Raw genomic sequence first — 25,599 nt, 5'->3', positions numbered from 1 at the left:
TCTTGCCCTACTCCTCCATCAAGGCCCGGATCAAATGTCTGTAGCCTTTTCTAAGTCTCCAAAGTGAAAACGGAAATCTTTTACCGAATTGCTTTAGCACATTTATCAAGTTCCAACCACAGGACAGTTTTTGTATAAGCTTTGTATTCCCTGCTAGATTCTCAGATACTTAAAGCTTGAGGCAAGAGATGGCAGAAGAGGCACATATTCGAGGTTTGAAAATCCTTTCCCCTTTCAATATCCTTCACAGATATGATGATACCCAGAAAATATGTGTGAAGTAAAGGAATTTATTCCCACCATTATGCTTGCTTTTTCTTTTAATTTCCTTGGTAGAAACAACTGATCATCCACTGACTAAGTTTTTATTTACTAAAAACCAACTATGTGGATAATTATGTGATTTATCACATTATAGAAGGCTTTTTCTCTCATGTTAAGATACTGTTAGTTTTATTTCAGGAAAGGTGAATAAATATGCACAAGGAAGTGACATGATCAGAGTTATTTTCCAGAAAGATCTTTTTGGTGCAATATTAAAGACAGAATGGAGAGAGAACAGAAGTATGGCAACATTCCTGGCATGAGATGATTACAGCTTAAATCATTCTTTATGATGGCGAGGAAAAGGTCTGTTGGAATAATAGACTGTGAGTGTCTGTTCATAGATCTTTATAGGCCAGATTTCACCACCTGATTGCTTATTGCTGCTTCCCAGTATCTGACTAGTCCTTCATTTCCACTCCATAGGATTTGACTTTTTGTCTTTGTAGATTTGTCAGATAGAAAAAATTAAAACCTTATTATTAAAAGAGAATAAACATACATTTCTTTTACACTTGCAATGCAAGAGACATGAGTTCAATCTTTAGATCAAAAAGATGCCCTGAAGAGGGAAATAGCCACCTATTCCAGTATTCTTGCCTGGGAAATCCCATGGATGGAGGAACCTGGTGGGCTATAGTCCATGGGAGATGCAAAAGAGTCAGATATAGCTTAGTAATTAAACAATGACAACACAATGTGTATCATTAAGAAAAAATGGGTTCCAGAATGTGATGGTCTCGCAACACTGTCATGAAATTGCTGTGAACCATGGGCCATATGATGATTATATATGTAGCTATCCAAAGAACTGCCAAGTTCTTTTCTACAGCTGACCTAGCATGTTACATTTCCTTTGGCAATGTATAAGTATTCCAATTTCTGTACATCCTCACCAACACTTGTTTTTTTTTTTTCTTTTTTAAATTACAACTATCTTAGTAGTTATGAAGTGATATCTCATTGTGGCTTTGATTTGCATTTTCCTAAAGACTTGATGTTTAATATCAGTTCTTGTGATTTTAGTGAAATTTTATAACTCTTTTGATAAAGGTCTATTTATATGTTATATGCCCCTCAAACATAGATTTATAATTATTTTTATGCATTTGAGTGAAAAATAAAAATCTGAAGTTACAAAAAATATAGTCACATTGGCCGTTATATTGCCTGTGTATTTACTTTTATTGTGAGTTTGTATTTCTTCATATGGCTTCAGATTATTGTCTAGTGTTCTGCCTTTAGCATCTGAAGGACTCCCTTTAGGATTCCTTGTAGGGCAGATTTAGTGTTAATAAACACCCTTAGGGTTTGTTTGTTTGCCTGGGAATATTTTAATTTCTCCTTCACTTTTTGAAGGACAAATTTTCTAGATATAGAATTATCTCTTGCCAGTTTTTTTTTTTTCTTTCAACACTTTATGTCATCATACTGCCTTCCTGCTTGCATAGTTTCTGATGAAAATGGCTGCTTACCTTACTGATGATCTCTTGTGTGCTTGATAAATTTGCTGCCTTTTTCTCACTGCTTTGTAGATTATTTCTTGTATCTAGCTACTTTGATAATAATATATCTTAATATGAATCTCTTAGTTTATCTTATTTAAATTTATTGAATTTCTTGGATTTGTAGACCTATGTATTTCATCTTCCTATCTGTATTAATTTTAGAATTAGCTAACCAAATGCTACAATAAAAGCTTGTAAATGAGGAATAAATTAAATAAAGGCCTATAGACTAATTTGGAAAAATCAGTATCATAACAATATTGACTTCCAAGCAGTATATTTTTTCATTCATTAGTTCTTTTTAATATTTCTCAGTAGTATTTGTATCTTTCAGTACACTGAACTGTTTCTTTACATATCTTGTGTTAAATACATCTCTTAGTTTGGATGGTTGGTGGTATAAAGAAAACGAAATTTTTAATTTGATTTTTCCATTTCTTTACTGGTAATATATAACCACAGAAGTTTATTTTTGTAAATAAAGCTTGTATTCTCTGACATTATTAAATGTGCTTATTCAAATAATTGTTTTATCAATTTCTTAGATTCCTCTATATAAACAGTCATGTTGCCTGCCCCAGAAGAAAAGTTTGCCTCTTTACACTTCTGGCATTTTGTGTCTTTTCTTTTCTTTTTTTTTTTAAATATCACTTTTGTCGTCTATGCCTTTGTTGGTATTTTATCTAGATGTTCTATCAGTTGAAAGAGGGAATTGTTAAATTTTCAAAAATGATGATAGATTGGTTATTTTAATTACTTTAATTTTCAATTCATGTGATTGATACAAAGGATATAATTCTTTGTCTTTTTCTTGAATTGACCATTTTATCATGAAATATTCCGTATCATCAAAGTAAATATCTTTGACTTAAGAATAATTTATTAATATGGCTATTCTTGCTTTCTTATGCTTACAGTTGCATGAGGTATCTCCTTTTCATCATTGACATTTAATCTATATTTGTTTTTGTATTTGAGATGCATATGCATGATATAGAAAATATATGCCATTTTTTAACCAGTTGAACAATCTCTACATTTCCTTATGTGTGTTTATTCCAGTAACATTTAAAATAAATAGGAATGAGATTGGATTTAGATGTACCATTTTATTCTCTGATTTATCTTAGTCTTCATAATTTTAAATTCTCTGTTTATGATTGCCTATCTTCTTTAGGATTTTTTAAACTTTTCTTAAGGTTCCATTTTATGTTACTCATTGGCATTTTAGATATGCCTTTATGCATTATTTTCCTAATTGATATTAATGTACATATTATAAACTTTTCAGCTTACTTAGAACTAATATGAAGCCACCTCAAATAAACTAGATAAAACTTGCAACCATGCATGACCATTTATCACCCATTAATATTTTGTTCTAGAGTTTTCATGTGTATTAAATTTAAATAAGTAAAAATGAAAACATTGCTATGTTATTATTTTACCTTATACTGAGGTATACTTTGATTTTTGTTTTTAATTAAGATTTTAAGTTTGGAGTGACATCAGCAACATGGCTGAAATAGATGTCCCCTGTTCATTTTCCCCCTTCAGTAACAATAGTCTGGTATCCATCCATGGAAAAAACTGCTTTTGTTTGAGCTGTGCGATCCCACATCATATGCAAAGGGATCCAGGAGGAGTCTTGCCAACCTATGCTTTGTGTAATAGGAATATTTGATCCTGGTTGTGGGGCCTGAACTGGACTCTGACCCTGCAGTGTCTCATGAACAAACTCCAGTCCCTCTTGACTGTGGTCTGGGAGCCCCTGGAAAACACTTGCTTACACAGTCATTTGTGAGTAAGAGAGACTTTGTGGATGTCCAGGTTTCCAGATTTGAAGTTTGAACACTCCTCTGGGGCAAAAAATACAAGTTTGTATGCATGGAGAAGGTAAAAGAAACAAAACTAACAACTTTACCTGCATTACTGCTTCCCCAAGTGGCACAATTTAATGACAAGAAAGATCTTCTTAGCCCATGGTTGCTCCCTCCGAGGAAAAAGAATTTGAGTGAGTGCCCAGCTTCCCCAGCTGTGCAGGAAGATGCCAAGGAGGTCCGCTTCACTTTGAACACCATCCAGAGTTCAGAGTTACCATCGTAAAATACAATAACATATGATTTATCATTTTATTCATTTTAAAGTGTATATTCAGGGCATGAACTACGTTAACAGTGTACAACCTACCCCACTATGGGAAGTTTCCATTTAGCATTGAAAAATAGTTGTGAAACTAGGTAAACAGTGAATGTGTTTTAAGCAAAAGTTTGACTTGTATAAGAAGAGGGTAGAGTGGGAATAGAGAGACTGGATCTAATACTTAGTAGTCATGAGTCACATGACTAGGGCTGAGAAAAGACTGGGAGAGTATGAGGACTCTCAATTCAGTTCAGTTCAGTTCAGTTCAGTTCAGTCGCTCAGTTGTGTCCAACTCTTTGCGACCCCATGAATCACAGCACGCCAGGCCTCACTGTGATGACTCTAAGAGGGCATTAAAAGGATGTGGTTTCCACGTGCTGCACCACAGATGTCATCATGAATCCCGCCACCTGTGGCTGACTTTGGCTTTTGTATCTCACTAGTAAATAGAGACAGGCAGGAAGTTGAAAACTCATCATATATTACTTCTTATCGTTTCTTCTGACATCCTTGCAGGAATGTCAAAATTTTGGAAGATAATACTGAGTTGCTATTTTTCATTAATCTTGTTTCAGCATGATCTCCCAGTAGACAATGAAGGAGGGACAGCTATTTTTCACATATCCAACTTTAAATCCAACATTCTCAAAAATAATATAGTCTGGAAAAAATTATCCTCTTTTTCTTACAAATATGCATAGACCACATGTTTTGCAATGTAGGAGTCAAAATTTTGACACTGTAGTATTCTGGATTTTTGGAGTAGCCTACCTAAGTTAAGAGGCTTTCCAGGCAGTGCTATTAGTAAAGAATCCACCTGCATGTCAGTCAGAATGGCTGCTATCAAAAAGTCTACAAACAATAAATGCTGGAGAGGGTGCGGAGAAAAGGGAACCCTCTTACACTGTTGCTGGGAATGCAAACTAATATAGCCACTGTGGAGAACAGTGTGGAGATTCCTTAAAAAACTGGGAAACTGCCATATGACCCAGCAATCCCACTGCTGGGCATACACACTGAGGAAACCAGAATTGAAAGAGACACATATACCCCAATGTTCATTGCAGCACTGTTTACAATAGCTAGGACATGGAAGCAACCTAGATGTCCATCAGCAGATGAATGGATAAGAAAGCTGTGGTACATGAATATTACTCAACTATGAAAAAGAATGCATTTGAATCAGTTCTAATGAGGTGGATGAAACTGGAGCCTATTACACAGAGTGAAGTAAGTCAGAAAGAAAACACCAATACAGTATATAAATGCATATATATGGAATTTAGAAAGATGGTAATGATGACCCTATATGCAAGACAGCAAAAGAGATACAGACGTAAAGAACAGACTTTTGGACTCTGTGGGAGAAGGCGAGGGTGGGATGATTTGAGAAAATAGCATTGAAACATGTATATTACCATATATGAAATAGATTGCCAATCCAGGTTCGAAGCATGAGACAGGGTGCTTTTGGCTGGTACACTGGGATGGCCCTGAGGGATGGGATGGGGAGGGAAGTGGGAAGGGGGTTCAGGATGGGGAACACATGTACGCCCATGGCTGCTTCATGTCAATGTATGGCAAAAACTGCTACAGTATTGTAAAGTAATTAGCCTCCAATTAAAATAAGTAAATTAATTAAATAAAAAATAAATTAATAATAACTGACTTCAAAGACATATTAGAATGGCTGAGTTTTTTTACATATTAATATTTGAAAGAGGCAAAATGCATTGGTGCTGCTTGGTTTTAAAATATAAATCTGATATTGTTAAAATATTTCAGTAATCATGTTTTATGCTTACATTCTTGAAAAGCTATGAAAATGTATTTGGTTCATTATTGATCATTTCCTTACAACTCTGTGCCTATTTACTGATATTTTAGTATCTGCGTATAACAATAATAAAGATGTGTTGAACATTAAGAGAAAATAAAAGAATCCATCTGTAGTGCAGGAGACACCAGAGACACAGACTCTATCCCTGGGCCAGGAAGATCCCCTGGAGGAGGGGATGGCAACTCACTCCATTATTCTTGCCTGGAGAGTGCCATGGAGGGAGGAGCCTGGCAGGCTACAGTCCGTAGATTTGCACAGAGTTGGACACAACAGAAGTGACTTACCATGCATGCACAAAAGCAAGTGTGATGTCAGGTAAACACATTTTTTATACGTTAAAATAATTTCTCCCTATTGCCTACAATTGCTTCTCCCAGAGGTGATGAACACAATTGCTTGCTTCTCCAAGTGTGTCGAGGGAAAGCTTTTATTTAGACCTGATCTAAGTAAGAAAGAGAATCAACTCGCCTACTGCCATTTAAACATTCACTGACCTACCAGAAAAAAAAAAAAAAGAGAGAGTGAGAAAGAGAGAGAAAATTAAAGTTTGCAGTAAAGTAAATGGTCCATTTTTCTTATCTTCTGTTGATTTATTTTCCCAAGTTTTCTTTTGGTTGAGATTCTGTGACTACAGAGATCAATTTTTCGGAGCAAATGGATAGATGAACGTGTCATAGTGAGCAATCAAAATGGAAGGCTTTGCGTGTGCATGCGTGTATAGGTGTAAGCAGGCTGATCCTTTGAAATAGACCTTGAGAGATACTGTGATAGACTCTAAAGAACGTGATGATTCATAAGATGTGGGTGGAGAGGAAAATTTGAAAATGATGTCTGGACATCTTGTTTGGACATCTTGTTGGATAGTTATATCTTTCAATGAAATAAAAAAATACAGAAGCAGGAGCAGGTCTGAGAGTGCAAAATAATGAGTACTGCCTTGGACAAGCTGAGTTGAAAGTGTCTGTAGGCTATCAAGGTGATGTCCAGTAGGCAGTTGGATATATGTTCTAGTGCTCAAGAGAGAAGTGTGGGCTGGAAAAGAGATTTGGAAGTCATCAACAGCACATCAAGCGCTTGTCAAGTGGAAACTCAAGTGAAAGCCCCAAGATTCATTTTATACTCAACAGACCAAATAAAATACCAGGAAATTCTTTGTGCAATTGGTGCATTTCTCTCTGAGAAATAGCATTCCTATAGCAGAAAACTTTAGTGTTTTAAAACTCCTTGCAGTCCCCTTGTGAAGTACAGTTTTTGATAAGTGATCATGCTACCTCTGTCCCTGTGCCATAAAATCGATATTTAACCAGGTAAAGTGAAAATGGAGATAATAAAAAATATAGTACACAAGATATTAACTTAATAAAACCAGCTTAGGTATTTCATCCTGGACTCTGTAATTATTGACATAACTTTTAAGGAAAGGGAGTTAAGAAAAACATTGGGAAGAAGAAGATTATAAATGTGTGTGTGTGGTTTTTTATTGTGGTAATGTACAAATAACAGATAATTTACCATTTTTTTTTGAAATTTACATTCGGGGCATTAACTATATTAACAGTGTACAACAAACCCCACTATAGGAAGTAACTGCTAAATGGGTACAGAGTTTCCATTTAGAATGAAAAATAAAGTTCTGGAACTAGGTAACAGTGAATGTGTTTTAGGCAAAAGTTTGTCTTGAAAGAGAGCAGGGTAAAGTGGGAGTGAAGAGGCTGACATCTAATACCGCCTTTCCAAGAATGAGATCTGCCCCTGTGTTTAAGATACCTCTCAAGGCTTAATTTCACAGTCTATAAAATGAGATAATAGAGTAAAAACTAGAGGTTTGTGATGCTAAAACCAAATTAAATATGTGTAGGTGTATGTGTCACTTATCCCAAAATGGGACATTTAATACATATCCGTGTGCTAAATGGTCAGTGTATTAAACGGGACATTTAATACATAACGCAGAAACCACTGGTTTCTGTACCCAAAGCCTAAAGTACAGTTGAGGTGGGTGGGACATCGACTGCCCAGCAGTTGTCACCTGGAAAGCGACTCCCTTTGGGAGTTCGTCCTCACGCCAGTGAAGTGAAAACTGGAATAAAAACAAGCAGTGAAACGAATGGCAAAGCTTTCCTGTGCTTTGATGGTGTAAGTGCAAGTTCATTCACAACACAGTGTGTATTCAGAAATAGATTGTGAAATGTGATGAAGAATTTTAGGAGGATCTGAAAGCCATCCACAGGATTCAGGAAGAAGTTGCTGAGGAGGTGTGTGACTTGATCAGTAAGTGGATAGTGAGATTATGGTTAAAAAGTCAGAAGCAGAGTGATGCGCCATATTGAAGAATGAGGAGAAAGATAAAGGATAGGGGGTGTGGAAGAGGAAAACGGAGAGAGAGCGGGAGAAGTGTGGATTTAGTCAGATTTAGTGGTTCATCGTGTCTTCTTTTTGTAGTGTTAGTATCTCAGCCGTGTCCATTCCTTTGTGACCCCCATGGAAACCTGCAAGGTCGTGTTTATCCAAAAGCCAATGAAGCGAGGTAGAAGAACCAGGTAATCAGGTGAGTGGCTTGATTCATCAATTTCCTGGAGACAGCACTTTAAGAAAGGAGGGTCCTAGAAGATGAAGGGAGGAAGAATGTCACCTATTGGCCATGACAATGTCATTAGAACTCTGCTCATCAATGCTTAGAACTAAGAGTAGATTTTATTTTATTTTTAATTGGAGGATAATTGCTTTACAATGTTATGCTGGTTTCTGCCGTATAACTACACATATCAGTCATAATTATATATATGTGTGTGTGTGTGTGTGTGTATCCTCTCCCTGTTCAGTGGCCCTCCTGTCCCTTCCCCATCTCACCCCTTGAGGTCGTCACCAGGCTGGGCTCCCTGTGTTGCACAGTGGTCCCACTAGCTGTCTGTTTCATTCACGGTGATATACACACGTCAATGTGACTATCTCGATTCCTCCCACCCTCTCCTTCCCCCACTATGTCTCCAAGTCCATTCTCTATGATTGTAAATTAAATCAGAAAACCACCTTTTCGACTCATTGCTTATTTACTCATGTATTCACTGGCTTATACTTTTATTTGTTTAATCAATAAGTAAAATTGGAAAATCTACTCTACTGCAGTACATGGGGTCACAAAGAGTCGAACAAGACTTAGTGACTGAACAACAAGTATATGCAAGGTCAAAGATATTGCAAAAGCTTTTTTGCTAGATATTGGGTGATAGGAAAACTGGGAACAAGGAACGACAAAATTTCAGTATGAGAGCAAGGGAGGGACCTAAAATGTAGGAAATGCAAGAATTTGAAGCCATTTTCAGAGGTACCTGAATATGAAGTAAGTAGGCTTACATGAGCTTCTCTGAGTGTAGTATTCTCACCCAAGTAGAACTCACTTTTTAAAAAAGCGTTGGTTATAAAGCCTGGTTATCAATTATTTGCAACTTAAATCATATTTCCTCAAAAACACAATACCATGCATGGTACGTAATTCTAATGTTTTTCCCATAAATACCTCATTAATCCCCAGTGTGGCAGGGAATAAAACTACCAGCATAGTACAGGTATGTAATGAATCTTCCCATGATATCCTGAGGGCTCTGATTCAGAAATACAGCTTTAATTGGATTATATTATAGTTGTATTTAACTGTGGAGATTCAACTAAACAACACAGGGGGAAAAGTTAGAGTGGGGCAAAAATGAAAAAGAAATGTTTTAAATAGTAAATGTTGCCATGTGACATTTTACTGAAAGAGGTGCTGTCCAAAGGGCACATGAGATGGTGACTTACGGCTGTGGTGCCCTCAGCGTGTCTCATCCCCATGCGCCTCCCTTTCGTAATGTGAATGTCTCTCGCTTCTGAAAGTGATACCTGAGTTAAAGATATACAGTAGGCTTTTTGAGTTGGGAAAGCTCTCTTTACAGAAGACAGAGATATTGTGGCGTCTCCTAGGAACTTCTTGCCTCTTTCTTTTTATTGGAATATACTTGCTTCACAATGCTGTGTGGTTTCTGCTGCACAGCAAGGTGAATCTGCTCTGTGCATACGTGCATTCCTTCGTTTTGAACCTCCCTCCCACTCCCTGCATCTTAGCCCTCCAGGTTATCACAGAGTACCGAGCTGAGCTCTCTGTGCTATACAGCAACTTCCCACTACCCATTTTACACAAGGTGGTGTATATATGTTGAAGCTAACTCTCTCAGTGTGCCCCACCCTCCCCTGCCCCACTGCATCACCCACCCTGGCCGCATGTCCACAGGCCCATTGTCTATTCTGCGTCTCTATTCCTGCCCTGCAAAGACGTTCATTAGTGCCATTTTTCTAGATTCTACATATGTGCGTTAATATATGATCTTTGCTTTTCTCTTTTTGACTTAACTCCACTCTATGTGACAGACTCAAGGTTTGTCTTGCCTCTTGATTCATCTCTTGCAAGTTATTGACCTCCTCTCCAATTATAATGGGTTTTCTAATAAGAAAATCTGTTTCTCCCTGAAAACTCCCGCTTCCCTCCTTGATGACGCACATTTCCTGATTCTCATATCTGGATTCTTAGTCCATCCAAAATTCTATGGCAGTTCTCTAAGTGCTCCCGGGTGTTCTCTCCTTTTCACTGACAGAAGCCAGGGGTAGTGTTGTTCAGCTTTTTCCTATGTGTTTCTTTAACCTTATGTGCCCAAGCTGGTATTATCTCAAATGCTAAAGGCTTGACATTAACACTACGTCATGAGTTTAATAGCTATCTGAGAACTACATGAAGTTTGTAACTCATAGTAAGTTGCATCCTTTCTGCAAGTAAATTTATTCTTCCACGAGAGTCAACTTAGTGGACCCTTAGTGGCAGGGTCCACTTGTAAAGGCCTCTGTATCAAAAGTAGACTTCAGCTCAATCACTGAATCTGTTTGCTTATAATGGCAGCAAAAATATATAGAGTAGAAATTAAATTACAGCCACTGCAAATGATGGTAGGAAAATGGGCTTTGTTTTGGATAAGATGCTATAGAAAAAGCTTTGACCTCTGGTGGAAGGAAAGCAAGTACCCATCAAAATCAATAGGCCTGGCATATAGAATGTGGTCAGTAGATTCTGTGTTGAAGGACCACAGGCCAGCGTGAAGTGGGAAATCCCAAGGGTAAAGAAGTCTACATGTTTCTTGATGTTGATTACTATATTTATTTGAATTTAAGTTACCATCTATCCTAGTGTTATTATCTTACAAACAGCAAAGGACGATAAAGTGTAGTCAACTTCCAACACACTGTTCTCTGATGTAGAGATTTTATTTTAAATGAATTAATACTCAGATATATAGAGTCTTAATATATATCATGCTGCTCTGTTCAGTAACTCTTTGAATACACAATATTGTCTGTTTTGCTGCTTGCTCTTAGTGTATTATTTTTGAGGACATTTAAAAAGGCAGCTAAACTCAATACATCTTATACTAGCAATATAAATAACACACAAAGCTATTGTACAATGGATGTACAATTATGGCCAAGCCTGCCCATTTGAGGCAGTAACAGTCTACCACACGGTTAGCTACTGACCCGCTGCTTGGATGGTGCCTATCGAAACACTCTATCGATTCTAAGGGATTTCAGAATTCAGGAATTTGTAGTATGTGAAAAATAGCATGAATCTTATTATTTTTGAAATGGTATAGATGAAGGAGAACATGCTTTCTGTTTTGATTGTGATGGACTTAATAAACGTAAGCGTAGCTCTACTCCAATCAAATGATGTGCAGATATGTGGGACAAGAATTAATTCTGAAGAAATTGATTCTAACATGTTGAAATTTGTCACCATGACAGGAAAATCGTTATTCCAGGGGATTTGCTTTCTGTACCTGGTAACAGATACCAAGCTTGCCATTAGAGAAAAACAAAACAAAACGGAAATGCAATGAAACCTTGAGCACCTTGAGGACAAACTGCCTTTTAATGGCTAACGTTCGCCTGGATAGAGCGCATCATGAGAGATGGGTTTTGTCATGCACTGTTTCTTGTAAATTTCATAGAAATCAAATGAGTTAAAAATCATTGTTAGCACATTTTATTGATGAGGAACAGAGGTGCAAAAAGGCAAAATAACTCACTCGGTATTCCATAGCTTGTAAACAGAAGGGTGTAATTCAAAATGCCAAGCTGAAGCATTTCTCATACAGCTATGCTGTCTCCTGGCAAGTGAACTGGGCCAGTAACTTTCTCTTTATGTGCCAGGTGTTCATAAATTAGGCATTTGTGAGTTGGGAAGTCAGTCCACAACTCTGGCTTTCTATCAGAATAAATTAGGATTCTCTATTGGCTTCACTGTGGAACCAAAGCAGGTGCATGTGGTATCAATGTTTGAGAGCGAGTGGTGCAAGGCCTTTGATTGTTTTTCTTCACATATTCTTTATAAAAAGTTTTAGTTGATGGGATTTTAAAATTATTTTTCAACTATTAGACTCATGCAGTTAATTGTTAAAATGCTAGTCAATATAAAAGTATATAATAGAAAAAACAACAGAGGTTCTTCCTCTTGTTGCCCACTACTCCAAGGGTTGATGTTGTTCCATCCTAAGTCATGTCTGACTCTTTGCGACCCCATGGACTGCAGCATGCCAGTCTTCCCTGTGCTTCAGTATTTCCCAGAGTTTGTGCAAACTCATGTCCACTGACTAGTGATGCCATCCAACCATCGCATCCTCTGTAGTCCCCTTCTCCTGCCCTCAGTTTTTCTCAGCATCAGGTTCTTTTCCAATGTGTCAGCTCTTCGCATCAGGTGACCAAAGTATTGGAGCTTCAGCTTCAGCATCAGTCTTTCCAATGAATATTCAGGACTGATCTCCTTTAGGATGGACTAGTTTGATCTCCTTGCAGTCCAACAAACTCTCAAGAGCCTTCTCCAACACCACACTTTGAAAGCATCAATTCTTCAGTGCTCAGCTTTCTTGATGGTCCAACTCTCACATCTATACATGACTACTGGAAAAAACCATACCTTTGACTATATGGACCTAATTCAGCAAAGTGATGTCTCTGCTTTCTAATATGCTAAGTTTGTTATAGCTTCTCTTCCAAGGAGGCAGTGTCTTTTACTTTCATGGCGGCAGTCACTGTCTGCAGTGATTTTGGAGCTGACGAAAATAAATTCTTTCACTACTTCCCCTTTTTCCTCATCTCTTTGCCATGAAGCAATGGCACTGGATGCCATGACCTCAATTTTATGGATGTTGAATTTTAAGCTATCTTTTCACTCTCCTCTTTCACCTTCATCAAAAGGCACTTTAGGTGCTCTTCACTTTCTGCCATTAGAGTGGTGTCATCTGCATATCTGAAGTTATCGATATTTCTCCAGCAGTCTTGATTCCAGCTTGTGTTCATCAAGATCAGCAATCAGTGCCAGTACTTGACTGTATCTCTTCTATGAAGATTTTTAGATTCATATACAAATAAGGTACAAGTTTTATAGAAAATTATACCAAATTATTCATATTGTTATGAAATATGCCTTTTTACTCACCAATATAATGTCAAAACAGAAACTCAGTTTGATCTGTGTAAGTTTGAGGAGAAATTTAAGGAGATTTAAAGGAGAAATTTATTGGTCATGAATTCCAAAGAAGGGTTGAGTGATTGAACTATAGGATCAGAAGGTTGAGTTGGGCCTCAGTATTTCCTGAAACCAAAATTTTGAACACTCTTCTCTAAACTCAGATTCTTGCATATTGTCAGCTAGATTTGCAAAGCAAAACATCTCTACAGGAAGGGAAATGAAGCTACCAACAAGTTCCCACAGTGCTCTTTCTTAGTTGCACTTCAAAAATCTGTTATCACTCTTTTTTTTTTAGCTTTTTATTTTTTAAATTTTAATATCTTTAATTCTTACATGCGTTCCCAAACATGAACCCCCTCCCACCTCCCTCCCCATAACATCTCTCTGGGTCATCCCCATGCACCAGCCCCAAGCATGCTGCATCCTGCGTCAGACATAGACTGGCGATTCTCGATTCAGTTTGGGTTAGGTATCTATCTCTGGATCAATCAGCATATCTATAAGACTGGGGAATTATGACTGTCATATCTTTGTTCAATTACCCAAGTCTGGGACATTCAACATTGGCCTACAGGACAGGGAATTTAAAATATGCCAATTTCCAGCTTAAACTATGTGGTTGGGAGCAGGAACTGGGTTTTAACAATGGTCTTTTTAGGTCTCTAAACAAATATCACAAGGATAAAAGTTATCTGGATGAACAAAAGGTAAGAATCCATTAAGTAAAATATGAATGTATTATAGATCATTTTTCATTATTATAAATAATGCTGCTATGATCTTCCTTGTACACATATCTTTCTGTCCATATAAGCATTTCTGCATAATAGACTTATAAAAATAGAGCTGCAAGTTAAAAGCATACACATATTTTAATTTCATAGACACTGTAAAATCCCCACCAAAAGGTATTTACACAGCCACCAACAGTGAATGTTTGTGCACCTCACAAATCCCTTAAAAACTATCAGATACAATGAACTAGAAGGAAACTAAGCACTTTTATAAGTGGATTATAAATCTGTTACCTTAAGGTAAATGTTGAAATTTCTAGGCCCTATTTTTATATAATTTCAAGGTATGTGTTTTTAAGAGTGAGTTGACAGTGAGTATGAAGCTTAGTATTAAACTTAAGAAAATTCAGGGTTTTTTTTCACCAAGAGAGGAAAAGCAAGTTAATTTCAAGACTGAGAATTTACCTCGTCATGGAATATGCTAGTGGAAGAGATGTGTTAGATTACCTAGAGGCTCATGGCACATGAAAGGAAAATAAATTTAAAGAAAATTCCACCAGAAAGTATCTGCTGTGTGTGAGTACTGCCAACAGAAGTGGGTTGTTTACTGACTTAAAGGCAGAAAACCTAGTCTTGGATGTTGACATGAAATCAGGATTGTAGACCTTGGCGTCAGCAACAAATTCACCTTTGGCAACTAGTTGCGCAACTTTTGTGGCAGAATTTTGCTGTCCAGAACTATTCCAGGGCAAAATTTAAGATAGACCCAAGTGAGGGTGTGTGTGTGAAGGCTGAGAGCTATCCTATATGCAGGGGTCATCTGATTCCAGTCTTCGGATCTCAAGGAGCCACGAGAGAAGTTATGGAGTGAAAAGTACCATAGTCCCTTGTACTTGTCCGTGGAGTGTGAAAACCTGCTTAAGAAATTTCTTTCTCAGTCCCACCAGGAGAGTCACTTTTGATCAAATTATGAAATATTCATGGATAAATCTGGGTCATAAAGAGGAATTAAAGCCTTATGTGGAACTACTTCCTGACTACAAAGACCCCCAGAGGGCTGAGTTGATGGTATTAATAGATTACACACAAGAAGAGCTCAAGGACTCACTGATGGGCCAGAAGTCTAAGGTAATGGCCACCCATCTGCTCCTGGACATACGAGCTCAGAATTGGAGGGCTGTGCAATTACTCTGAGGCCCCAGCTAATCTGACCAACAACAAACAGCATTCCTTTCCCATTGCACGTGATAATAGTCTCTGCCAACCCCAACCAATGGAGTTTTAGCAATAATGCTGGTCCTGCAACTCCCATCCACTCTATCTCTAATTCTCAGAGTAGCAGTGCAGACAACCAGCAGCTTTAGAATGATCAGAAGCCAGAACAAAAAGCTGGCAGCACAGTCAACATGCTGGCCACCTCCCTGCTTGTCTTAGAGAAGAAAATAACTCCTATCACCTCCACAGAGAGTAGTCTCTCTACTAACAGAAATAAAAACAGTAATTCCTCAAATTTGGAGAGGGCCAGCCTCGGACAGAAAGCAAAGAGCTGAGCCAGGCTAAGTTCTGGGGCCTCTTGTGGCAGCCTTGGTGCAGCCCAGCCAGGCCTCCCAGTGCAAAGAATGGGGAGGTGCCTCTGCCCCATTGCATCAGCATGGCATGTCCCTGTTGTTATTCAGTCGCTATGTCATGTCTGACTATTTGCAACCCCATGGACTGCAGCACGCCAGGCTTCCCTGTCCTTCACTGTCTACCGGAGCTTGCTCAAACATTGAGTCGGTGATGCCATCCAACCATTTCATCCTCTGCTTCCTCCTTCTCCTCTTGCCCTCAATCTTTCCCAGCATCAGGGTCTTTTCCAAGGTGACTTCCCACCATTGTGGAGCCCCAGACAGGAAATTCCTTCCATACTGAACAGCTGTCCCATATATACAACCAGCAGAATGTGCCCTGTGGGAAGAATCCAGCCTCTTCCTCTGGCAACAGACAGGACCTGCAGAGTTAGTGGAGACATTCAGCTCAAACTTCACATGGTAGGCAACAGAGGCAATTATAAAAGAATTTCAAGAGGCAAAGTGGTGCTCACTTTCCTTTACTTGGAGTATAAAGATCGCAAGCAGGTAGAGTCTACTGGGAGATCTAAGGTTCTGGATGCAAACAGCTGCCGACGTGAACTAAAGAAAAAATGCCTCCTATTTCGTGTGCATAGCTCCTGGGGCCACAGGGACTACTGCATGCAGTGAAAGATGGAGGGGTGTAACATGTTCTGATGTTTCTTAATGTGTTTGACCTAAGTGGATAGGCCATTTCCGTGGCCTTCAGAAACATTGCTCTAAGACCACCATGGAGTTTAAGCTTGTTAAGGCTGCCAGAAACCACCAGGGAGACAAGAGGAGAAGTAGGCTGGCCCTAGCTACCAAGCCAGCCATTCTGTCCCGTGTTTCGCCCTGGGTCACTTCTCTTCTCAAAACTTTCTCTTTTCTTCTCTATTTATGTATATTCCCCCCCACCCCCACCAGGGGAAAGAGATTGATCTTTTGAAATAATGACAAACTATCCAAATGGAAACACAACACTCATATACCTCTCTCTCTCTCTGCTGTTAACTCATAATGTCTATTAACATGTCTTTGAGCTGACTAGAATAAACCATTCTTTATAATAATAGACTACATGTTACATAGTAAATACATTCACATCATGCCCTCTGGAGCAAAAGGGAAGCATACATATATAAAATCTCTGGGTCAGATGGTCAAAGCTGTCATCACTTAAAATCAAGGATGGCATGAGAAAACAGGAAATCACTGAGCTACTTCTGCAAAGAAAAATAAATTGCTTTTCTCTGGAATAAATATAAGCCAATAAAGCTCAGCCAAATGACTTCATGAGTATAAATGTTTTCCAGGCAAACTTATAAAGTGCTAAGATGAACACATCTAACCTGTTGCAATAAAGCTGTTCAGTAATAAGAGCCCCTGGATTCCATAGCTCTAGGGTGGATTAAATATTTTATCTTCTAAGGAACAATAATCAGTTTGGGAGAGTGAAGGAACTGGCTTTATTTGATATTTGATTTACTTTCCCTGCCATTTCCATGAGTCACCTTTTGGTGTTATAGCACCAAAATCCTGAATTAAGAAGAAAAAAGAGTGGTTTCATTTAGGAGAAGTAAATATTCCAGCAGCTGTGAACTCAGGGTTTAAAAATCATTCTAACTTGCTGAAAACAAACAGACCCAGCAGAGAGTCAAGAGAAGCAAATGACGGAAATACTTGTGCATGTCCGTTCACTGTGTATGGGGTGAGTGGCTCATGTGTGGCTTACCGCTTGTTATTTCCTTGTTTCTTGCCCTGCTTTCACACCCCCACCCCCACCCACATGCCCTCAGCTGCTGCATCTTCAGCTCCACCTCTGCAGACCAACGGAATCCTTCATTCTCTTCATTTAATAAAACATTGCTCATTTATGAAGATTGTTGTTGTTGTTCAATCACTAAGTTGGGTCCACCTCTTTGCAACCCCATGGACTGTGGCATGTCAGAGTTTGCTCAAATTCACTGAGGAGGTGATGCCATCCAACCATCCCATCCTCTGTCAACCCCTTCTCCTCCTGCCTTCATTCTTTCCCAGCATCAGGATCTATTCCAATGAGTCAGCTCTTTGCATCAGGTGGCCAAAGCATTGGTGTTTCAGCTTCAGCATCAGTCCTTCCTGTGAATATTCAGGACTGATTTCCTTTAGGAGTGGCTGGTTAGATCTATAAAGATAAAATATTTAAAATAAATTTTATAGTGTTGTTGTTGATGTTCAGTCACTCAGTCATGTTTGCCTCCTTGTGACCCCATGGATTGCAGCACGCCAGGCCTCGCCAACTCCTGAAGCTTGCCCAAGTTCATGTTCATTGCGTCAGTGATGCCATGCAGCCATCTCATCTTCTGACACCCTCTTTTCCTTCTGCCCTCAATCTTTCCCAGGATCAGGGACTTTTCCAATGAGTTGGCTGTTCACATCAGATGACCAAAATACTGGAGCTTCAGCCTCACCATCAGTCCTTCCAATGAGTATTCAGGGTTGATTTCCCTTAAGATTGACTTGTTAGATCTCCTTGCAGTCTAAGGGTGTTTCAGGAGTCTTCTCCAGCACCACAGTTCAAAGACATCAATTCTTTGTTACTCCGCCTTCTTTATGGTCTAGCTGTCACAACCTTACATGATTACTGAGAAGACCATAGCCTTAACTATAAGGGTGTTTGTTGGCAGAGTAATGTCTCTGCTTTTCAACACACTGTCTAGGCTTGTCATAGCTTTCCTGCCAAAAAGCAATCGTCTTCTGGTTTCACGGCTGCAGTCACCATCTGCAGTGATTTTAGAGCCCAAGAAGCGGAAATCTCTCACTACTTCCACCTTTTCCCCTTCTATTTGCCACGAAATAATGGGGCTGGATGCCATGATCTTAGTTTTTTAATATTTAGTTTTAAGCTGGCTCTTTCATGCTCCTCCTTCACTTTTATCAAGAGGCTCTTTATAGTAGACTTGCATAAACAAAATGCTATTTTAGGCTGTTGGAACAAAGAATATGATATAACTAATTGTGGGTGGAATCATCAGAGGATGGGCAGAAATAGGAGTTGCAAATATATAAGGAACCATCTTTTAGGTAAAAAGACCTGGGCTAAAAATCACAGAGTCTCAAATGTTCTCTGAGATAAGCAATGGCAAACAAATAGTTATATCATAGCATGACAAAGGATATGACTTGCTTCAGTGTGATAAGAGATGATACAGAAAGATACACTGAAATCATATTCTAAAGAATTCCGAGAGCAGAAGAACCTGGTCTCTATTCTGGAGGTAAATCATCAACAATGGTGATCAGATAAAGGGTGTATTCTAGAATGATCACTGCATTTTCAGGATAGAGAATTTGCATTAAAAATCCCAGTTTCTAAATTTTTCCGCAACATGAAGAAAAAATATTTGAGACCACAACTTTGGTTAATACATACCAATTACCAACATTGTTGCTTTTAAGAGGATCACACTTTTTAGTGAAATTACTAGTGAGTACAATTCTCCCCACTGTAAGTAGGCTATGAGAAAATGAGGTCACTTCTTCATATCTTGAAATTAAAGCAAGAAGTAATATGGTGAGTAGCGAGTCTCTGAGTGTCTGGCTCTCTTTTGATCTTCAGTGGTGATACTCACCAGTGGACAAAGTTACTGAACTAAATCCAGTACTCAGTGGAAAGTAACTGCTTACTGGAGGCATTAAGTGCCACCTTAATCCCAGTCTCTTTCTTGGTAAGCTTCCCCTCTCACAGTCCCTGTGTATTTGATACAATGAGGAAACTATCCCAAAACTCTGGCCCCAAGTGATTGGACAAATCATAGGCAGAAGACCTAAAGGTAATCAAACCCCTGAACTGGCCTAGTACACCTATTTCCTGACTTGGTACGATTCTCTACCTTGCACACATACCATGATGTATAGACAAGTATCTCTGGTATCACCAGGTGGTTAATCAGACATGCAAAATCTCAAGCCCTACCCAAGACCTCCTGAATCAATCTGCATTTTAACAAGATTCCCAGTTGATCTGTATCCATATTAAATGTTAAGAAACAGCTCTAGACTAGCAGGCATGACTGTCTTGAGAATTTAAGTTAGGAAATATTAAAATTATGGAGTGATTGGTAGCCTGGAAATAAACAGACATTCAAAGCATGACTGTGCCCATGTTCAAGACCAATTACCTCAGCAGAAACCTCGTGACTCCTTTTACACGGAAGTGCCTGTCACTAACCCGTGTCTAGACTGTCCCACAAGTTACAGGTGTTCAAATTCCTCCTGCAATGTCTCTGTTCTTAGATTTTCATGAAAATCACATCTTTCATGTATTTGTAATTAACTTCCTTCCTCTTGGAACCAGTTTGAAATTCTGTTTCCTATAACAAAAGTTGCCAAAATGAAATACTTCTTGTGATAGCGATCACTGAGGAGTTAATGTGAGGAAATCTCCAATTCAATTTAGTAATTCTAGTAAGAGCAACATTTCTTTTGTGCAAAAACAATTGGCAGCAATTCATCTCCTCAGCCAGACCTGGCCAGTGAGGGAAAAACAGATCACTGTCATTTAAGACTTGCATTAATCTCCTCAGGCGAACAGGATGACATTCCTTGTACAGAAAAGGATCACTTACTTGACCTAAAAGGAGGAAAGAAACAACATCAAGAGAGAATTGTCCTCCCTTTTCACAGGCAAATTGGTAATTTTTGCTGATGCTTCTCTAGGGAGAACAGGGGGTTTGATGTAGACTTTCCAGTTTTAAATTCAGAAGGTTTGAATTTTTCCCAAGATCTTTGCCAAGAGAGACACTCTTTTTTTCCTATGTAAATTTTTTGAAGTATAGTTGATTTGCAGAATTCTGTTATCTTCAGGTGTACGACATAGTGATTCAGTATTTTTTATAGATTATATTCCATTTAAAGTTATTGCAAAATAAGAGTTATGCAAGCCAGAGAGAGACAAATAATGTACATTATCACTTATATGTGAAAACTAAAAAATAAAGGTCAAATTTATATAGTGAAACAGAAGCAAACTCACTGATACAGAAAACAAACTAGTGGATACAGCTGGGAGAGAGATGGGGGAGGGGTAAGCTATCAGTGTGGAATTAAAAGATATAAACTACTATCAACAGACAAAAGGTGTATTGTACAACACAGGGAATTGCAGCCATTATTAGGAGCGTCTGTTTATTGACATTTCCTCCTTTGTTTTTATAAATTCCTTAAAACAGAATACTATTCGTCATGAACGCTCTGTCCTGCCTCATTGCAAGCTATTTGATGTTGAGCAAGTTATTTAACTTTCTTGAATCTTCATTTCATTTTTCATAAAAGGAGGACATAAAAACCCAGTCATTCCTCCTATATGATGCTATGCTGTAATCAAATCTAATTATCTATCTGTCTATCTGTCTATCTATATCATCCTTGGATATTTGCCCTCCATGTCTGCAGGTTCCATTATCTACAGATTCAACCAACTGCAGATACATGGACCAAATGTATATGTAATTTTCAATGTGAGTTATATAAACGGAAAATATTCTTAAAATATTCCATGGTGTCTTAATACTTTTTCAAAATGTTTTAACAGTGAAATTTTTGTTCAAAGAAAATATTGTATATTAAGTAAATATATAAGCACTGGTGATTTGGTTGAATTAGCTGTGTGGTAATGAAGGTGCCTGTTGATTTAAGGAGCTGACTCTTAGAACATAGTAACTGAATGTAGGGTTTTATGAAGAATAGTGTGAAAATCAGATTTCTATGCAACTTGAATCATCATATATTCATCTCAACAACTATTTATAAAATTCCTGAATTTTATATCAGGAATAGGGCAAAAATACAAAGATCTCAATTTAGCTGAGACAGAGGTTAAAAAAAATACATTACATGGTATATGTTGATAATTGATTTTTGAATAGAGACTATTGAAGCACAAATCTCTCATCAAATACCTTTACCTAATAAAAGTGGAGTAAAATTTTACTTGTTGGATGGCATCCCTGACTCAATGGACATGAGTTTGAGCAGACTCTGGGAGACAGCAAAAGACAAGGAAGCCTGGCATGTTGCAGTCCATGGGGTTAGAGTTGGATATGGTGTAGCAACTGAACAAGAAATTATTTGGAAAGAAGAGAAATGAAGTTATATTTGACCCAGACCTTTAAGGATTCATAGGAAATATTGTGTTAAATGAGTGAGAAAAGAATACTTCAAGCAAGGGGAAATTTAGGTAGATAAAGACACAATGCTGTAAGAGAGTGGCTTCAAAAACATCACATAGTCTGATCAGACTGGAGTTCAGTTTATGATAGAGGCTGCTGCTGCTGCTGCTGAGTTGCTTCAGTCATGTCTGACTCTGTGTGACCCTATAGACTGCAGCCCACCAGGCTCCCCTGTTCCTGGGATTCTCCAGGCAAGAACACTGGAGTGGGTTGCCATTTCTTTCTCCAATGCATGAAAGTGAAAAGTGAAAGTGAAGTCGCTCAATTGTGTCTGACTCTTTGCGACCCCATGGACTATAGCCCACCAGGCTCCTCCATCCGTGGGATTTTCCAGGCAAGACTACTGGAGTGGGGTGCCATCTCCTTCTCCTATGAGAGAGGCAGTGGTGGAGAAAAGCTTAAAAAGACAGGTTAGGACCAAGTTGTGAAGAGTTTGATTTTCATGACATTCTATCTTTGGGGCAATAATTATTTCATAAATGGGCTTCCTAAGTGGTGCTAATGATAAAGAACCCATCAGCCAATGCAGGAGATATAAAAGATGTGGGTTCGATCCCTGGGTCGGGAAGATTCCCTGAGGAGGGCATGGCAATCCACTCCAGTATTCTTACTTCAATAATCTATGAACAGAGGACCCTGGCAGGCTACAGTCCATGGGGTTTGCAGAGTCACACATGATTAGAGCAAACAAAAATAGCTAAAATGTCAGTTTTGGAAAAGCATCTGTGGCAACCACATCAAAGAATTTTCTGGATCACCTCTTTTTGCTCCTACGGGTCCACAAACCCTCCTGTCATTCTGTTTCCTGTCTTCCAGGAATCTGACCTGCACATATTGCACTGATGTGCTGCCGTGACCTCTAGTCTGGTAAGGAGCCATCAGTGGGAGGCATCAGCACGAGGCTGGTGGGATGGGGTTGGAAGAGAGGTCTGATGGGCAATTCTTTGCTTTCCAGCTTTCTCCCTCTGGGTCACCACTGGTGAACTGCATCTCTGTAGCAAAGGCCATGGTTCCGGCTGTATGACTTTCTTCCCAGGTTCTTTTATTTCTTCCTTTTATTTCTTTCTCATATATTTATTTATTTATCATTTATTTACACCAGGCTAGACTCAGGCATTTTAATTTTTAAAAACAGGGTTATAATCAGCTACTATCACGTTTATTTTCAAGTCATATTGTCAGAGTCTTGGCTCTTCAAGCTGACTCTAATGTTCTCTTGACATGTTCCACATTCATTTTTTAAAAAATCATTTTAAATCGCAGGGTAATTGCTTTACAGTGTTGTGTTGGTTCCTACCACACATCAATATGAATCAGCCATAGATATATGTCTCTTTCCTTGTGAACCTCCCTCCCACCTCCCATCTCATCTCACCCCCCTAGGTTGTCATAGAGCACCAGGGTGAGCTCCCTGTCTTATACAGCAACTTCCCATTAGCTATCTATTTTACTTATGGTAATGCATATATTTTCAAATCTATTCTCAATTCATCCCACCATCTCCTTCCTCCACGGTGTCCATAAGTCTGTTCTCTATGAGTCTCTGTTTCTACCCTGCAAATAGGTTCAACAGTACCAATTTTCTAGATTATATATATACATATGCATTAATAGATGGTATTTGTTTTTCTCTTTCTGACTTACTTCACGAGATATAACAGGCTCTAGGTTCATCTACTTCACTGACTCAACTTTATTCCTTTTAATGACTGAGTAATATTCCTTTGCATATATCTACCACTACATTTTTATCCATTCATCTGTCAGTGGACATCTAGGTTGGTTCCATGTCCTAGCTCTTGCAAATAGTGCTGCAGTGGTGAACCTTTGCGTATATGTGTCTTTTTCAGTTATGGTTTTCTTAGGGTATGCGCCCAGTAGTGGAATTGCTGTGTTACACCATTCTTTAAGTATTTTCTTACACTGAGGCTCAACACAACATTTGAGATGTTTCTTGTAGTTTTAGTGGCTCAGCCCTAGATTATCCACCATTTCTCTATGGAGATCTAGTTTCTCCCAATGTTTCAAGTTATGCTCATTGCTCTTTTGATGCTGCTTCTAGGCCTCTCAGTACACAGACTTATAGAGGGTCTCTCAGTTTATGTTGGTAACTCTGTATCTAATCTAATACCATGAAGTTATGGGCTTCGTAGGTGGCTCAGTGGTAAAGAATCTGCCTACCATTGTAGGAGATGCAAGAGACATGAGTTTGATCCCTGGGTAGGGAAGATCTTCTGGAGGAGGACATAGCAACCCACTCCAGTAGTCTTGCCTGGAAAATGTCAAGAACAGGGGAGCCTAGAGGCCTGCAGTCCACAGGCTGAAGTCCAAGAGTCACAAAGACTTGGACGCCACTGAGCGACTGAGCATGCATACACTCGGAATTCTAGTCTTCTCATTTCCATATAATGCCTTCCTCCAACCCTTAGAAACCTGATTGTCCAATTCTAGTATACATGGAAATTAATTTCAGAATTATTGGTGCATGTCACTGAGAAAAGGAAACTTCCTCAGGTTTAGGAAATGACAGTAGGTCTCTGCTCTCATGAGCCCTGGGATATTGCACCATTTCTTTTTGTTTTCTCTAAAACTCCATTACACATCTGCTCACAGGCTTTCTATTAGACACTCTTTAAGTATCTAATTTGACTCTGTCATCTGCTCTCTACTGGGATAATTACTGATAAAGTGTGCTAGAGAATGACTACTTACAAGGGGTTTAAAATATGTAGAAAGAGACAATCTACCCTTGCTCTTGTCTGTCTGTAGGCGCGGAGCACTTTGTGTCAGCACCAGTGGATTTATCCAGGGCCTGGTTTAATCATGGACAATGTAGTGAGCCATGCAAGAAGAACCTTATATTGTGAGTTGCATGCAGATAGAGATCTTGGGAAAGGCATATACCCTTTATTACACTGTAGAGAATTAAGTACCTGTGTTAGATGAGCTAGTTATTTCCACTCCAATTAATAACATTCTACTATTTTTGCTTCTTCACCTGTATCTGATCTGGGGATGGTTCCTCTATAGCTACCTTTCCATTGGCAAGACTCATGAAGAAGCATAGGCTATTTCTGCAAAAAGCCATATCACAAAGACAATAATTAGAAACTGGTACTGGGAAACATGTATACCCTAAGAAAACCTGAGCCCTACAGCTAACAATTAAAAGTAGTATATGCTTTCTTAAGGAAAAAATTTTTTTATATTGGATTTGTCAAAAATTACTTATACTATTTGATTCAGAAACAAACTCTTCTCTAATTTATTCTTTAAAAAAATCTTGAAAAATGACCAAAGAAAGTTGTGTTAAATCATTTTCATTTCATCATTACTTTTATTAATTAAATCTTGAAAACTTTTAGCATTGATATATTTCCTAAATCTACTTTGGTGAAGCTTTTATAATTATACTTTAGTTCAATAAATAATGGCAGACACTTAAATACAACATATTAAAAGAAAAAAACAAGATGTGAAATGGGAAATTTAACTATTAACTCATATTAAGAATATTAGGAATATACTAGAGTTTGAAAAAGTAATATTATCATATGTAAATTAAAGAAAATAAACTGGTCAATTTGGGAGGATGCTAGAGAACTAAATGGCAAGAATGAAACATTTGTCTGTTTTTTTCTGTTAAAAATATACCAGCAGGGCTTCACAGGTGGCTCAGTGATAGAGAATCCACCTGTCAG

This window comes from Ovis aries, chromosome 25, assembly GCF_016772045.2.
Source record: "Ovis aries strain OAR_USU_Benz2616 breed Rambouillet chromosome 25, ARS-UI_Ramb_v3.0, whole genome shotgun sequence".
Classification (NCBI taxonomy): domain Eukaryota; kingdom Metazoa; phylum Chordata; class Mammalia; order Artiodactyla; family Bovidae; genus Ovis; species Ovis aries.
This window is presented reverse-complemented; position numbering follows the sequence as displayed.